The sequence below is a fragment of the Erithacus rubecula genome, assembly GCF_903797595.1.
Source record: "Erithacus rubecula genome assembly, chromosome: 13".
Lineage (NCBI taxonomy): Eukaryota > Metazoa > Chordata > Aves > Passeriformes > Muscicapidae > Erithacus > Erithacus rubecula.
In genome coordinates, this window is record NC_136665.1 from 11,425,516 (window position 1) to 11,442,875 (window position 17,360).

The 17,360-nt window shown below is 43.1% G+C and overlaps 1 long non-coding RNA gene across 1 annotated transcript in view; it reads right to left on the reverse strand.

The window, feature by feature from the left end:
* Positions 1-1,418: 1,418 nt before the first annotated feature.
* Positions 1,419-17,360, reverse strand: part of LOC306807507 — a 53,080-nt gene continuing 37,138 nt past the window's right edge. Inside the window, exon 2 of the long non-coding RNA XR_013775735.1 lies at positions 1,419-1,978. This is a non-coding gene — a long non-coding RNA (uncharacterized lncRNA). The remainder of the gene's footprint in view (positions 1,979-17,360) is intronic.

A 17,360-nucleotide genomic window follows, 5' to 3' on the forward strand; every position in this document is an offset into this window, starting at 1 on the left:
CATGAGTTTTGAACTGGCAGCCCAGGGAGTGATTCCATACAGAAGGACTGAGAGGGCAGGAGTCTGGCACTCCACGTTCATTCCATTAGCAAGAGCTTTGGCCTGAGCCAAGGTAATCCCCAAATCTGAGGCTCCTGAACTAAGCTGATTGACACCAGGTAAAATCCAGCCATGGGCACTTACACACATGTCCATACAATTACACTTCCCTCTGCTTAGCCTCTGAAGGGACCAACTGGGAATGCTCATCTCCTGGAAATGGTGCCCCCAGTGATCCATTCAGCACAGCTCAATCCATATGTTCAATGCATGATCCATTCAGTGAGGCTCAAGAGGCACTTTCCTCAATTTACTGGACTCTAAGTTGTCTTAGAGCACTCTATTTTCCATTATAAGACTCTGTCTTTTGCTGCTTAAATCTCCACCAAATTTGAATGGATTGGGATGGCATTCTCCATGTCAGGTGTTTGCCTCAGGCTACACATACACTAGCACATGTACATTTGTGCATTGACACAATTTGGGAGGAGAAGTGAGATTTCACATGAAGCAGTACAGCTGTTTCCCAGGCTAGTGATAGAAGGGCTGAGCTCAACCATGTCCAAAACATCCTTGTCACCTCAAACACCTCCAGTCACCTGACATACCCCCAAAGTTCAATTTTGCACCCAGTCACTTCAGGTCACTTTGCTCTGTGACTGTCACACATTATAGTGCAACATTCTGCACATTGTCTGTACAGAGCATTCTCCCTGTCCCAAGAACTAGTTTGGCTAGCTGTAATTTTAGGGGTGCAGCTGAGATCTTGGTTGCTATCAGCAACTGAGAGCAGGAATAATTTTGTGGATCTACATATCATTCCCCATGACAGCTGAAATATGAAAGTGTTACAGCTGTGGCACAAGATTGGTGACAGAACAAAGGTCTTTGTTGAGGACAAGAAGGAAGGACAGTACAGAGGCAGAAAACACTTTGATAAAGCCTGATGTTAATTCAATTGGCTCTGTAAACTTTTAACAAGGATTTAAAAATCATTTCCAGGGCATCACAACACCCTTTCTCATCTTCCTTTGATGAAGTCACCAGGACACGTGGCAGCACCTCCCAGACTCTGTTTATTATTTTCATTACTTCAAACTGCAGCCCTAATGAGAAAGTGTTTGCTCCCACATCTCTTCTCTTTGCTCCATTCTGTATGTTTGTGCATGGGAACAGGGTGCATCCCAGCAGCAGCAGATTTCAGACACGGGTATCAAGAAAGAGATAAGATAAATTTCTTAAAGAAATAGAAAAAATAGGCAATAGCTTTTGACGTGATTAGTTTGAAAAGAAAGATAGTTTGCATCTGGGTTGCTTCAGTAAAGGGTAAAAGAGATTGAAACACACTGGCAAGACATCCCAAATATCTCTTTCAGCATAGATAGATATAAAAGTATATTTCTATAAATGTTATGGACACACAAAATCAAAAAAACAAATGCTACAAAGAGATCAAGAATTCAGCAGCATCTTGCATATACAGCTACCCTATCCCTCCCTCTCAGCAGCAAAACTGTACATCCAATGAAAGACACTGTTCTAGGAAAATATGGTCTTTGATATATTTTGAATACTCCCTTCATTAAAAATAAAACACAATAAGCTTTCAATGATAACAGCAACACTAAAGGAATCTCCCACCACTAGCCCCAAAGTAATTTTGCAATACAATTTTTTAATGTTCTTTTTTAAAAATTGCTTTTCTTTTTGGAAGTATTAATTCTTAAATTAAGCCCTGTTTTTATGGGGAAAAAATAATTGCATCATTATTATTTCCACTTAAATATGTTCTTGAAGTGCTTCAGGCAGCCCTAGTTTTCTTCTATCTTCTTCCAGGGAAAGAGCAACCTCATAGGTAGGACCTGCACTGTTGGACACTGCACTGAAGCAGGGTTTCACTTCCTTCCTCTGATTTTGCTTTGCTTTTCAGCAAAATTACCTATTAAAAAAACCCATCTTTCTTATCATTTTTGCTAGTTCATATAAAGTCTGAATTTCTCTAGACACTGATAAGGAACAACTAAAAAAAGGATAGACATATTCTACTATAAAATTAAAGTCTGGAATGTTTGACATTTTCCAGAGATTTCCTAAAAACAGGAATGAGCAACAAAAGTGTCTTCCATAAAAATACAAAAACTCAAATAGGAGGTATTTCCAGTAATGTTTTGCTTCATTTGAAAAATCATTTCTCCTAGAAAACAAATTTTGATTAAAATATTTTACTGAGACATATGGCCTTTCTATGAGATATAAGCTGTGCAGTACATGAAAGGAGACTGACTCCTGGCTTTCTCACTGGGGCTTTCTACAATTTTCTTTTGCTTTCATTTCAAACAAAGGTCAACATAAAGAGAGAAATATTGGAGCTGCTCTCTGCATGTGGGAAAATGAAAAAGGAGAAAGCACAACTGCCAAGGTTCTGGCAGAACAATCAATAAATTAAACACTGTTTCTGTGTCTGATAAGTGCCTACCACTCTTGGTCTACAATCTGGTCTCCTGTGGGATAAGCACAAAAATATACAAGCAATAATATCCCTACTGTAACAGTCTAAACCCTTCACTTCTGAATCTCTACTGCAGATGAGTTGTCACCAGTGCAGTGTCAGCTGCTGTCAACAAAAGCCCCATGGCTGCCACTGGGATGTCCCATCCTGCACATGCCCAAGTCAGCAGTGTGGGCAGCACTGGCCAAGGCAGCTGCTTTCCTTGGTTGCCAACAAGGGGCAGAGGCAATCTCACAATCCCAGAGGAATTGGGAGATCTCAGATTGACATCATCCCCACCCTCATTCTGCTGAAGCATCCCTGTTCAAGGCAACATCCCACCACCAGCACATGGAGTGCTTGCAGGGGTTTGCATTTTGAGTGACAGGAGGACAGATTTGATTCATCCCCAATCAACTAAAATTTTTGCCTAACATTGAAACATTCCCGAATGAAAACAACATCAGCAGCCTCAGCAAGCCAGCCCCACTAAGCTGATCACTATCTGTGCTTGCTTCATGAGCAGAGAAGCCAAGAGTTGAGGTGGCAAAGTTTGGAAGACAGGCATGCCTCTTACATAAGCTCTGCTTTAGATAAAATCCAATAATTAATTTCCACCCAGCAAACAGAACTCTTTGTAATTCCATCCCACATAAGGTCAATACCACTTTCCATTTAATTTCCTCCATGTCCAGGATGTCCTTCTCTTTCTTCAGGGCACAGTTAATTACTGTAATACATTCCCTAGTTCTGCAGCTTTGAATTTTTTTTTTTCCAGCCACAACAAATCACTGCAAGTGCAATGCAAGCAGATTCCTCAGGTCCAGTTCTCAAACACCAGCTTTTAAAATGTGTCAAAACTGTATGGGAAAGTTACCAAGCACTGTATTGGGGTATTCACCTGCTCTCTACCAAGGAGATGCAGCTCCTCCATCACTAGTTTTCCCAGGCATAAATTCCCTGCCAGATAAAGCACAAGCAACAGGCACAGCTGGGATGCATGTCTAGCAAGCTAGGTGAGGAACCACTGATTTCCTACCACCAGCAGCAGCATAGGTCATGATCAACCTTTCTCCTTTTGGCACCCACACTGGCAAGCACTTGAGCTCAAAGGGACATGAGTGTTCTGGCTGGGTCTGCAGCACCTCTGGCACTCACCTGCACTCCCCAACCCCCTGAGTTCCACAGGGGCTGTCTGCAGTTGTAGCCCCCACAGGGAGGATGCTGAGGCACCAGAGCTTCGCCATTACTACAGCATTTTATCTCCTCCAACCCAGCTTAGTGCTGGTTTCCCAGATTTTGAAGAACTGGCAACTTAGCTCTGCCTGCAGCAGCTCCAGGGAGGATTAACCCTTCCAGCAAGGATTGACTCTGCTGTCCCCTATGGTTCCCTTACACCCTCTCAGCCCTGTGAGAAGTAATGGATCACATTCATCCATTCAGGTGGTTTTTGTAACTTGACAGATCCAGCTTTGCTTAGCAGATTTGATGTTCTTACAAACGTGAAAGAGGAACTGCTTTGCCTAACCTCTTCCCAAAACTCATCCCTTCTGTGACACACTAGGGAATGGGGATTTTTGAGGAGAATTTCAGCTCAGCCCTGACCAGGGGAGACACTTACTGCCTGCTTTTTCCCAGCTCTATGTTCCTCATCTCCACTCCTTGACTTCCCTTCTCAGGCAACTTCTCCTTCCTGCACCAGCTTGTCTCCACCTCCCCAAAGTTGCCTCAGGCCTCTTCAACAGCCCAAAGCTGAACAGAAAAAAGGAAATTAAGCCCAGGTGTTCGATGAGAGGATGCTGTCTGCATGCCTAGACATGATCACTCTTCTTCCTGGACAAGGGGTGGCAGAGGATCCCTCCACACTGCTCTGGCCCATAGAACACACTCATCTTAAGTTAGACTTCTTGCACTGCAATGTCAGATGTGTATAAGGAAATGCAGAGTTCAGCTCAGTACACCCATTAGTTACACAAGAAAACACCCAACTCCATCCTCTTCCAAACTAAAGCAAACCTGGGATAACTCAGCCAACACTAGAAGGCTGAGGTTTTTTCCCCCCAGTCTCATATTGACTTGGCATACACACAAGTTCACCAAGCTCAGGAGTTACATTAGCACAGAGAAAACCAGAAGGAATGATTAAAATCTAAAAATTCCATTTTTAAACAGGAAAAGTACACCAGTATGTGGGTCCAAACTTAAATCTGATCAAAACCTGCCACATATTTGTGGCACCTTTGGCACTTCCACACCAAATTAAGGTGAACCCCTAGGAGCCAGATAAGGAGAAAAGGGCTCTGCCCAATGGCTCCTGAGCATTTCATCACTCTCTCCACAATACTGCTAGCTAGCATGTAGTTTTAAATACAATCCATCAACTCGAAGTATTAGATGTCCAGAATTTAATTAAACTCAATACAAAGCAGCAAGGAATAATACCCAGAGAACAAAGAGATAGTATCTGTCTCCTCTGTTATGCTGGCAAAATGGGAACACTTTAATGTTTTTGTCCCAAAATTCCAGAAAAGACATGCATGTATATATTTAAAAATATGAAAAAAACTGACACCCTTGCAGGAATATAGTACTTATTCTGCAGGTGAGATGATATTCATTAAGCAATTCTTACGTGCTTCTTGTATGGCATTGGAAAATGTAATGTATCTGTATTTTTGTGCCAAAGCAGCACAGACAGGCCAATGTGTTGAAATGCCTCATGGATGGAGAAATGAGCAGTTAGTTGTCAGAGAAAGACTGTTTCCCCATGGGCAGGTAAAGCAGGGATCTAGGAGGTAGAAGTGTCTGTCTGAGCAGAGAGCAGCAATACCCACAAAAGAAAGTGATGCTTCCACACAGGACACACAGCAGCAACCCAGCAGTGCAGAGATCAAAATTCCGAGCCACCTTTGACTCTTCCAGGTGAGATATTTCTGCCCAGCACAGCTGCCAGTCTCAGCTTTAGCACAGCATTAATAACTGCTAGCTGTGTCAGGGAACTCCTGGGAATCTCCATGGCACAGTGCTCTCATTGTACCTGGGATTTCCTTTTATAGTGGTGCTTGTGGAGGAGGGAACAATGAACAACACGCTCTCAGGCACAGCCTCAGCCAGCTTCTCTGGCCACAGATCTGTCAGCTGCAGCCCAGCAGTGCAGCAAAGACTCAAATCCTTCTGAAGGGGATTTGAATTGCTACAGACTCACTCAGTAGCTGTGAGTCAGAGGACAAGTGATCAGAGGAATCAGTTTACTCAGGCTACAGAGAGAGGCAAACCTGCACAGTAAGAACAAGCAGCAAATACATCACCCAGATTGGGAACAAACTCCTCACCTTTTCCATCCAAGAGATAATCCTGATACAGCTAGATGTAAAATCAGTCCAAACAGATGATTAAACTGTCAAATTAACCAGCAGAGGGAGTTATGGCAATACAACAAAACAACATTTAATTGACAATGCAAAAATAAAATTAATTGTTGTAGATATTAAGATAGGAAATCAAGCGAGGCATCTTCCTTTTCTCTCTGCACCAATCCTTCCAAACATACAGAAACAGCAGGACAGCCATCCTGCTGCAGTACAGGTGCACAGAGAGAAGGCAGCCACACAGCCACAGAGCTGTGCACACTGCCATGAACACACCTGTCAGCAAATAAAGCCCTACAAGTGCAAGTCTAGGTAATGGGAATGCAGCATCAGATTAAACTCTGACTCTCTCTTCGGTGATCCATTTAGCAAAAGATCTTTATCACAAACAGGAAAAAACAGAAGCTGATGCCACCAGAAACGTGCTGTGTTTAGAAGCTCCTTACTGTGGCATCACATACCTCATCTTTCTGACCCTTCAGCCACAGCCACCCTATTCTTCCTCATACTCCTGGATTTATCATCCCAAAGGAATTCTCTGATCCATGCTTAGCACAGGAAACCTGATCAGAGGCCTCTGGACACTGTTGTGATAGTGCTGATAAATAATTAGTGAAGGGGAGAGAGGACAAGACAGAAAATGTGAGTTTCCCACCATCCTATGAAACAACTCTCAATAGTCCATGTGTAGTGTTGGTATACAATATCTATCCCCATGATCTACCCAAGAATACTGCCGGTTTGGAGTATGAAGAGAAGCATAGCCACTGCTCTCAGGGAGGAAGAGGAGGAAGAAATCCCATTAAAAGCAATTGGGAAAAGTTAGACTGAGCTTGATAGGGGAGTGGTCTACAGACTATTCTAGGTCACACTATTCTAGTGAAAAGCATGGAGAAAATTATAGATGACATTTTGGTTGCCTGTTTCTGTTCCTAAGGAGGGGGAAAATACATTCTGATAGCAATTAAATAACACAATTTTCATGTATTTATTTATTTCAGGTTAAATAAAAAGGACACAGATACCAGGCTGGAAGCAAGCCATTGGGAAGCCTTCTGAGCAAACACCAGCTCTGATGAGTAATCAAACCCAAAGCAATCCTGTTTGAGACTGGGTGTCCAGGGATAAACACAGATACCCCCATGAAAGGTGTAATTGCAGGGAAATGAGGGGGAAGGATGGACAAGTGGCTCCTTGGAGGACAGGAGCAGCCTCAGGGAAATCCTGTCCCTCCACAGATGGTGAGGAACAGGCTGAGCCAGGGTTTGGGGCTGGGTGGCTAGTGAGCTCATCCCTGGGGCCCTTGTCAACTGCAAGAAATGCTTCTCTCATTCATGGCTACTCATTAAAATCACATCCCCGACCTCACGTGGCAAAGCACGGCTGCAAAATAACAGCCAGCGATCTCTGCCAGAGCTGCTGATTCACATCAAGCTGATGGGGTTTGATACATTTGCAGAACGCTTTCCCAGGTCAAAAGGCAATTGCTCATCAAAATAATTGAGCACCTCTACGACTCAACGGGTCAGATGCTTGCTGGAGATGGGCCATGAGCAGGGTCAGGTCCTCCCTGTGCCTGGCTTGGAGCTGGCAGCAGAGAACCACAAGGGACACTCCAACCCAGCTCCGTGCCCCCACGAGTGCTCTCTTCCCAGAGGGGACTGCATCTCCTGCTTTGGCACTTCAAGTCCTAATGTGCTATGAAGGAACCCAATTTCAGTCTGCATTGGAATGAACAGTCCTAAACCTATTCCTCCCACCAATGAAAATTCTGTTTTCAAGACAGAGGGGAAAAAATAATTCCAGCATTCCTGATATAAAATATCAGTGTAAGGATTTAAACCACAAAGATTATATATAGCCATAGCTATAGTAAGTATAAGTGTATCTTCCAATCTTCTTTTTCCACCCAAAATTCTGGGACCAAAAAAAACCCCAAGTGTTTCTTTCAGGTTTTTCCCTGGAAGAAGATAATTTGGAGCTTCCCAGGTTTAACAGCTGCCCACTCAACTGTTTAAATTCATTTTGCATGTACAATATTGAGAAGAGAAAAAGGATGATGTTGAATGGCAAGAAGGAAGAAATGTAATCATGTGGTGGCACCACAAATCTTGCAAGATATTTTGCAAGTACTTAGCATAACAAAACACAACAAACAACATATCCTCTAAGTAAAATCTAGAAGGAACACATTCATCTCCAGGTATCATCAGATGAAAGAGTATTTGCATCTGTAGCCTGTTTTATGAGCAAAAGGACTTTAAATCAAATTTAAAAGACCTTTTACTCTGCACCATAGCAATGCAGAGGTTTAAAAATGCTGTGCTGCTTTCATGTGCCCCCTGACGTTCTTTGATGCACTCATTAGTGACAGGGCATTCTCATTTCAGAAGAGGCTTTGTCAGGGAGAAAATTTCTCCCATATGGGATTGTGCTCCTGGAAAAGCATAATCATTCCCTCCATTGTTAAGAAAGCAGCATGATTCAGTGCTCCTCACTGACAGGAGGAGACTGATATTTCAAAGCCTAGAGAGAGGGCCCTTTATCCTTTTCTTCCATCCCTACCTTGGGGCAGAGGCCAGAGCTCTACAGCTGCTTGACCCCACGGTGACAGTGGAAAGACCCCAGCTCTCTGCTGTCAGTGCAAACACAGATTTGGACAGGACAGATTCCAGTCAGTGTAAACAAAAGCTGATGGCTTGCACAGGAGTGTCTCCATGGTCCAGCAGCATCTCCCAGAACAGCACATCTCAGAGGCAAGGAAACTGCCCATCCTGCCTGCAGCCCTGTCAGTTGATGAGCCCTGGCCATGCTGACTTATCCCTCAATACCCATTCCCCCCTCCACTATCCTCCTACCACACCATCCCAGACTGTTTTGCACTGGTTCCATATATCTGACAGAGCTTCCCCTTGCAACTCCCACCCCTCCTCCAAAGAGACAATGCAAAGACACTTAAATCATCCTCAAATCCCTGAGGCAGGGGAGCCATGCAGTATTAACGAGGCAGCGCCAACGGCAATGAGAACACTTCTATCCAGCAGTGCCATCAAAAACAGCATGAGGCTTTCACTGAATGCTGAAAGCAATCCATTTACTTGAAGGACCCTGCCTGTCCCTGTGGCTCTGTGGAGGAGAAGCTTTTGCATACCTTGTGATTCCAAAGACTGGCACAGAGACGGGCTGTTCATTGCTAAGCCCCTGGGGACTCAAACTCTTGACACCACAGGATTGCAGCACATTTAAACCAAGCTGATATCTTATACTGTGCCATCTGAATTACAGCACTGCCTTCCAGTGTGGGCAAACACCTCTTCCACACCTTCTGCTGTATCTACTCTTTTTACTCCTCTTGCTAACCAATATGATTTACCAGTAGTTTGGAACCAACCTTACTACCCTACATTAAGAAAATAATCTCTTACTTGCAATCTACTACTAACCTTCAAAATCCCTTGAAATAAGCCACAGAGATATCTGATAGCAGTAACCATTTTTAGTAAATCAAACAGGCACAAGACTTTTCCAGGCAACATAATTTTTAGCAGCCACCTGTGTTTTGGATTTTTTGGAAGACTGGAGTTGATTCACATGACTACTCAGCCATGCCATCTTTAAGCCATTTGGAGATATTTGTGTTCAAAGCAGCAAAGTACAAAATAAGCTCTGATTAACACAGTAATTGTTGGATGTGAGGAGCAGAGAGTTGGACTTGATGATCCTTATAGATCCCTTCCAATTTGAGATATTCTATGATTCTGGTGCCTTGAGTACTCCAGCTGCAAAGTGACAGAGAAAAATTGGAATGTATTTCCATCTGTGGGGGAGGAAGCACTTCAGAGTGAGGAGTGAGTTTACAAAACTGCCCATGGAACAATTCAGCTCAAAAATGGATAGCCCAAAGGTCAGAGAATTTGGGTTTCAATCTCTCCCCAAAACTTAGCATGACTGAAAGTCACCACCAGCTTTATCTGCAACAGAGAAACAACTTTTTCTATCCAGGAAAGGTGTACATGGCAGGACACTGCACAGTTTTAAAAGGTCAGACTGAAAGGCCATCAGGTAAGTGGACAAACAGATCAAGATTTTCATTGCTCTGAGGGAAAAGCATCAGGCATCACCTTCACCCATAAGAATGGTTTTGTCACAAGGAGCATCTGGATGCATTACATTGCTCAAATGCACACCAGAGACAGAGCACATGTGCATGACAAACCTTAAGTACCTTTCCAGGAAAATTCAGTTTGCCAAATGCATCTTAGAGAGGCTGGCATCTTTACCTGACAACTTTCCACAAGTGCTGGCTTGCATGTTCTTTAGGTTTAGCTATAATCAGATTTTCACTGTGTTTTCATTTCTTTCTTAAAACTCTTCTTGCAGACAAACAGCACAACTATGTGCACCTTAGAAAAATTCTGAAGAGTCCACAACTCTTCTGTTTTCAGTTTAATCCCCACAAGCATCCACACCCTAAATCTGAGTTGACCACAGCACAGAAAAAAAACATACTATACCACCCATGCCACCATTCACAGTTTGTATCTGCAGACTAAAGAAGACACAGAGGAAAGAAGACTGTAATTAACTAATGGGATTAATTCTGAGACAGTGCATTCTGTTTAGCAGAAATAAGCAGAGGGGAACAACCAAGGGATTACTGGCTAAAAGCTAGCAAAGCCCATTTGCAACAGACAATTCCAGCCATCAAAGGCACATATAAATCAATGAATTGTTGATCCATCACCTCAGTTTTCCTGATTACTTCTTACAATGCTTCAAAGCGCCCTCGGAACTAGAACTCCCACTCTGAGTTCCCCAGAGATCATCTGCTGTTCAAAGCAATCAGATCCAAAGAGGACTTGGAGTTTGCCTGCTTTGTTTTTAATGATGTACATCACTGTTTATATAAATTATAAACCAGTTTCACCATTATCAATCATAACAGTGACTTATTCAGTCCAGCATAGAAACATCAGGCTCTTTTGTTTGGTTTTGCTACACTTGAAGGAAAAAGCCACTGAAGTGTTCTCAAAAAGCACTTGGCAGAGAGAGAGATAAATTAAACTGTAAATAGAAATGGAAATGCAAAAGCAGAGTCATCAGTCATTGCAGCTTGTACAAAAGTTTATCAGTCAGTCCCAAGTTGGGAGAAGCCAGCAACTGAATTTAGCAAATCTTTCAGCCAATGGCAAAGGTGTTAGGCAAAATTGCAGGGGAAGGGGGCACCTCATGAGCCATCTCACTCTTTCCTGTCACCAGAGCACTCCCGCAGGAAAAATTCTGAAGTCAAAAAAAGAATAAATACACAAGAAGGAGAAGCCAAACCAGCAAAAAAAAAAAAAAAAGTAGACATCCCAACCTGAATTGCACTACCCAAGGCTTCCAGATTAACTGTTGTCAATTACTTGCTGCCATGCCCTTCTAGAAAGGTAGGGGAGATTATTCCACTCCTCAGCTCAAATCCTGCCTGTGAGATGGAGGCCCCTGTGAACAGCAGTGCCTCGCTCACTGCCACAACAGGACTGGAATTATTTCAAGAGGGTAATAAAAACTTCATTCTCTGCTGCCAGCTGGACAGCCAGCAGCTCAGACTACCGCAGGTTTTTCATGCTGCCTTGATACTCGCCCACTGTGGGACTCAAAATCTTTCTTCAAGTATCATGCAGAGGGGTCAAGCCCGCAGTCCTTTACCAGTAAAATACAAAATACACCTGCTGCCCATCTATTCCTTCCATCAGTTCAGTAAGTGATGGCTCTCTATCCCACCTTTGCCACCAATCCCTGATCTCTTGGGGTCTGTCTGCATGAATCAAGCACCAGCATCATACTCACACACAAACTGACCCACATGACTTTGGCTTTCTCTGCAGAAGCACAAGCACTTCTCTAAGGCTTTCCCTGGACTCTGTCTTTCCAGGAAGCTTCAGTAATACCTAGCAATCCTCTTTAATTCATGTTCTGCAACTAAACCCAGCACCACTCTCTGCAACTCACCTGCTGCCAAGCCCCCCTCCAGAACCAGCTGCATGTGCAAGTTCCTGCAGAGCAGCTCTTCCACCCATCCTGCATTTTATAGAAGGTGTCAAATACTTGGGAATAGCCAACTGTGAATCATATTATATTTATGATAACATTACAAAGCTTGAAATATTCTCTCTCTGTGTCACATTCTTGATTTACAGAATCAGATTGGTTTCCTAAAGGTGAACCAAGACCTGAGCTCATTCTTAAGCTTTACTGAACATTCCCTGGAAGGCCAAAGAACTCATAGCCATGAGGTGCAGTACTGGGCAAAAATAAAGAGAGGAGAAGCCATGAAATACAGCCCCCTGGAGCTCAATTACTTCTGACTCATCCTCTCAAATGAGTTCTTTGCCTCCATAAATCAGAGGGAACAGAAACAGTTGCACTGCTGAGAGAGAATAATTATTCTTGCACTGTGTGAAGGGTAAACACACATGCTAATAATGCCAGCTCATGAGTCTGTGCTGGTGTGGACAGCAAAGAAAACCTGTTTTTAAACACAGAGGCCCAGTGCAGCCTGTGTGACAGCACAGTTCCATGCACACACCCTGAGCTCAGGAGAGCCATGGTACCCTCTCCAGTCTGCAAGCCAAGAGCCTCAGGATGACACAGAGCACAGGGACCTCCACAAGAGCAAGGTGGCTCAAACCTCATTTGCATTCATCAGGGTTCATCCTGCTCACTTTCACCTGCCAGCACCGGGAGGGACTTCACTTTGGCTGTTCATCAGAGAATTAGTGGAGCATCCCAAAAAAAGGGCACAATTTCAGATGTCATGCATTTTTCCAGAGCTTTTCTTTCAAAGCAGAGAATTTAGCAAAACCCAAGACATTTGTGACCTTTTCTAACACGTGTAGGTTTTCATTTAGAAAACACTGCTGGTCCACAAGCAGCAGCACACAAGAGAGAAAGTGATTTGCTGGTGCAAATGCCCTATGGAGCATGTAAGAGGACATTGTTAAATATCTTCCTTTGCAGAATCCCATACACATCACCAGGCCAGTGGGTAATTATAAGGTATTGCAAATTGTATTTGCCTTGACTCTTTTGTCTTGGATTTATTAATTCTCAGATTTAGAGAGAGCTTGTTTAGCCTATAATTACCAGCTTATTTTCCCCATTATATTTTTTCATTACAACAATTCAGAAAAAGCCAATAGCAGACAAATCTTTGAACAATTTTTTAAAAAAGTCCTAGTTTACAAATTTGGCCTGACAAAGAAATTTATACTGTGGTTTTTCTCAGAGAGCAGAAGTCAACTTACTGTGGGAGTGTTGTGACTACAGTGCTCCCACCAGCTACTCCTTGGAAAACTCTTTTTGCCTGGCCAAGGTTAAAGTTTTTGGCTTGCAGTTAACAGCAGGACTTTGTGGCAGCTAATAAATGAGAGAGTGGAGAGTAATGTGCATTTCTAACAGTCCTAAAAGTACCTAAAAGGCTAGAAAAACAGAGGCAAAAAAAAAAAAATCAACTAAAAGTGGTAGATTGCAGTCTAAATGAAGGTTGTGCATTGAAAAGCAATCTGGGATCTAAAAAAGGGCTGATGTTTTGAACACGTGTCACAAAAGCACAGGTCAAGTCCTCTTGGCTCACCCCTTCTCACAAAGTAATTCCAAGAGAGAGAAAGTTAACAGCAGCCAGGAGCAAGTCCAAAGAGCTGAAGCCTAATGGGAGAGCAGTTGTAGTCTCAGTCTTATACAAAGCCAGATGCACTGAACATCCATTCAGCCTGATATTTAGGTGAGCAGACAAACTCTGCTCATTAAAATACTTATTCTCTGGGCAGCCATGTCCTTAGAACATAAAAGAACCAATGTAAATGTCTCTACCACACCCAAACACCAACAAAATACCAGATAGGATGTTCTAAATAAGACCTGGCATCTACCTGATGAGTTTTGACCCAACTCAACTCCACTTGACCCTCAGTGTCAAGAAATCTCTCCATGGTAGAGAGAGCAGACCTGTACCTGACAGAGCAGCAGCCAAAATAGCATGCATGGGGTGTAGCCCAGTAATGAAAAACCACAATAGCAACCTCAGAGATAATTTGTGAAATGCAGGCATTTCATTTCTACTAGAAATGAAAGGGACTTAGGAAAAAAAAAAAAAAGCCTGACATGGTCCACAGCCCTAGTACTGGCACAGTCACTCAGATCCCAGAAACATTTTATTCTCACAAGGTAATACTTGCCTTGAGCAAGGAGAAAGATCTCAGCTTGATGCAGCAACCACTGAGATCTTCAAGATATCTGTCCAGATTGAAAATTTAATTTGAAGGTTGTTCCCCCTTCCAGAGCTTCCTTTTAACTTTTTTTCTTTTTATTAACAGAGATAAAACCCAGATACTGTACTTGGAAGTGTATCTCATCTGCTTTGCTTCTCCAGTATAAGCATGCTATGGCACAGGGCAGTGACAAGAAGCAAAGCCAGTGAAGTCCACTGCTTCCCAGCCCCACTCTGAATAGATTTCAACAAGGTTAATGGAATTAACTCCCACAACAAGCTGGGTCTGCAAGGCACCCAGGTCTCCCAGGATCTATGTGCTCCATTGGGCTGAAGTTGCAGTCTCAAACCAAGCCAAAGGAATGGCACATGTTGCTAAATGGCACCTATGCCACAGCAGCCAGCCAGCCATGGGCTGAACAGCAGCACTGCAATGTCAGTACACACCAGCCAGGGAACAGCATGAATTACCATCCTACTGGGGGACACAGAAATCAAATCACTTTGTCTCCAGTCATGCACTCACCATTTCCTCTCCCAGGATACCTTTCTGCCAATCTGCCACTCAATCTTTCATTAAAGGCTTCCTAGACATTTACAAAAAGGTGCCACAGCACCTTAGCACAGCATTAGAACTTGATTTCACATGCTCTGCTACAACTGCACTCCCCTCCTTGGAAACAAAACTTGCAATCTTGCCCTTCACCTGATGGAGGTGAGCCATAAGAAATCACTCCCTATTTACATTCACCATCTGTGATGCTTTTTACAGACTGCTGCTGTATTTCATCTTAGCCATTCTCTTTCAATAGTCTAAGGAACTTTGGTTTCCTTAAATTCAGATTAGAAAACAATCCAATACCTCTGATTTAACCCTGCTCTGAGCCTCTTTCCAGTTCTCTTGGTTTGTTCCAGAGCCAGGAGATAAAGAGGAGGAGGCAGTGCAAACACAAGCTTACACAGCTGCAGCATGTTTTCTTCCCACTGCCTTTGCTAATAACTTCTAATGTTCAATTTGGTTTTGATCACTGCTGAACTCTGAGCCAATTCTACCACTGAGCTGTACATTATAACCCAGAACCTCAAGCCCCCAGAGCCTGTTGGCATCTCACAGCTCACTGCCTTATGTACATGCAGAATTACTTTTATGTGCATCACTTCACATGTTCCTACCCTGAAATTCATCCGTCATTTTAGCATCCCTTCATTCTGTTTCAGAATATCCTTCTGCATATCCTTGCCCTTTGCCGGTCTTTACCAGCCCAAATAGCTTGTTGTGCTGCTAAAACTCATTTCATTTATTTTTGTTCCTTTTTCAAGTCTCTGATTCGTATTTGAAAGATACGAGATCTCAGCGTGAGACCTTGCAGCACTCTGCTGGTGACTTCTCTTCACCTGGAAAATGCATTATTTACTTGCACTGTTTGTTCATCTTCTTTTAACCAACTATTCTTCTAAAACCCTCTCTTTTCCACTGCTGCTTCATTTCCTTAAACATCTTCTGCGAGGAACCTTGATTAATGTCTTCAAAAAATCCAAGCACGCTTTACCAACAGAGCACTCTGCTCCACATCCTTCAAAGCAGCATTTTGTCCTCTCCTTCTCCATGTTGCAGCTGCTTTCACTTGAAAGCAAATTCAGAGTTTCATGGGACACTATTGAGGGCAAAGCTTTACTTGCTTCAGGTGTTTTAAAAATTCATGCAAAAGGAAAAATTGTGTCCCAAGTGTCTCTTTTGTCATCTCACAGACGCCTCCTGGACTCGTTTTCCCTTTATGTACGGCCAAAAAAAAAAAACCCTTGCCCAAACATAACTACCAATACAAATGCAAACCTTTTATCTGGAGTCTCTTTCCTACACTGTCTCAGACAGTACAGGGTGGCCTCAGAATAGGTTTAATAAAGGCTTATGAATGTCTTACTGAAAATATTTGTTTGGGCACTGACCCCTGAAACAAATCCAACGCATTCAGTTGCTGACTGGGGCTGCATTTCAGCTCCAAAACGCACAGATCCCTTTCTGAAGAGGCCTCCCATCCCTCACGGAGCTTTTCAAAGCCCTTTATCACACTTCTCTTCACAAAGCTGTAATCGATTCGCATTTGCAGGGTAGGGCTTCCCGAGTATCCCCGGAGGGAACAAAATGCCACCATTTACGGTGATTTAAGTATGTCATTTCCATGGAGCACACTGGAAATCCCTGACTTCACGTTAACATGTACTTCTTCAGCACAGCCAGTAAAAGTCCTGCTTTCAGGCACCTCCAGCAAGTCGATCTTGATGGGTAAAATAAACACATCAAGTCAATACCACTCACACTATGCAGCACTACAGACTCTGTGCCTTTTAGTCTGCTTACTGAAGTTTTGACTCCACAACACTCCATGATTCCCAGTTTTGCTTGTTTCACCCTAATACAAGACCCTTCAGGCTCAGTTCTTGGAGATGAACTGCCAGTTCTGGAGAGGAGGGAAAAAAAAAAAAAAAACAACCACAACAATGGGGCTGAAGAGAGAAGGGGATGTAGGTGAGGAGTAAGGAAATCACAGGAAGAATCTAGTGCTGATAAAACAGCTCCAAGACAGAGTCTAGCAGGGAGAAGAAGAAAACCAGCAGACCTTTACCATACCTAAGGCAGCTGTGGTAGCTCATCAGGGTGGCCCACACAGTGAACTGATGTTTCTGCTGCTCTTACAGAAAGGCTCATGGATGCCACAGAGCACAGAAGGAGCAGATGAGTGGGGAAAGGTACTTGAAGCTCTGTGCATGCCCCAAATGTCACCTTAAATGCAAATAATTTGAACAAATTGCTTTTAACTTGAAAAAAGTCTGTTGATACAAAATGCTGACCACTTAATTTCTGTTTGTTTTCCCTTGCAATTATTGGACAGTCAAATCCTTCTGTAGAAATCACTATTTTTGCCTAGAGTCACATAGGAGCATGAACCCAGAGCTCCGTTCCAGAACCATTTGCAAGAAAACATTTTACTGTGAGATACACAACAGGGACAAAATCTTTTCAGAAACATTTATAGTGCAGGGCAGGAACCTTTGTGTTAGAAACACATCTAAAGCTGACAAAATAGAAACTCACTTCTATAGCACAAACACAGAACAGCTGGGAGCAACAGTTGGTGTCAAATGTGGAAGCACAGCAGCAATCCATACAAAGACTTTTCACACACATTCTCCAACAGGCTGACAAGGATGCAGA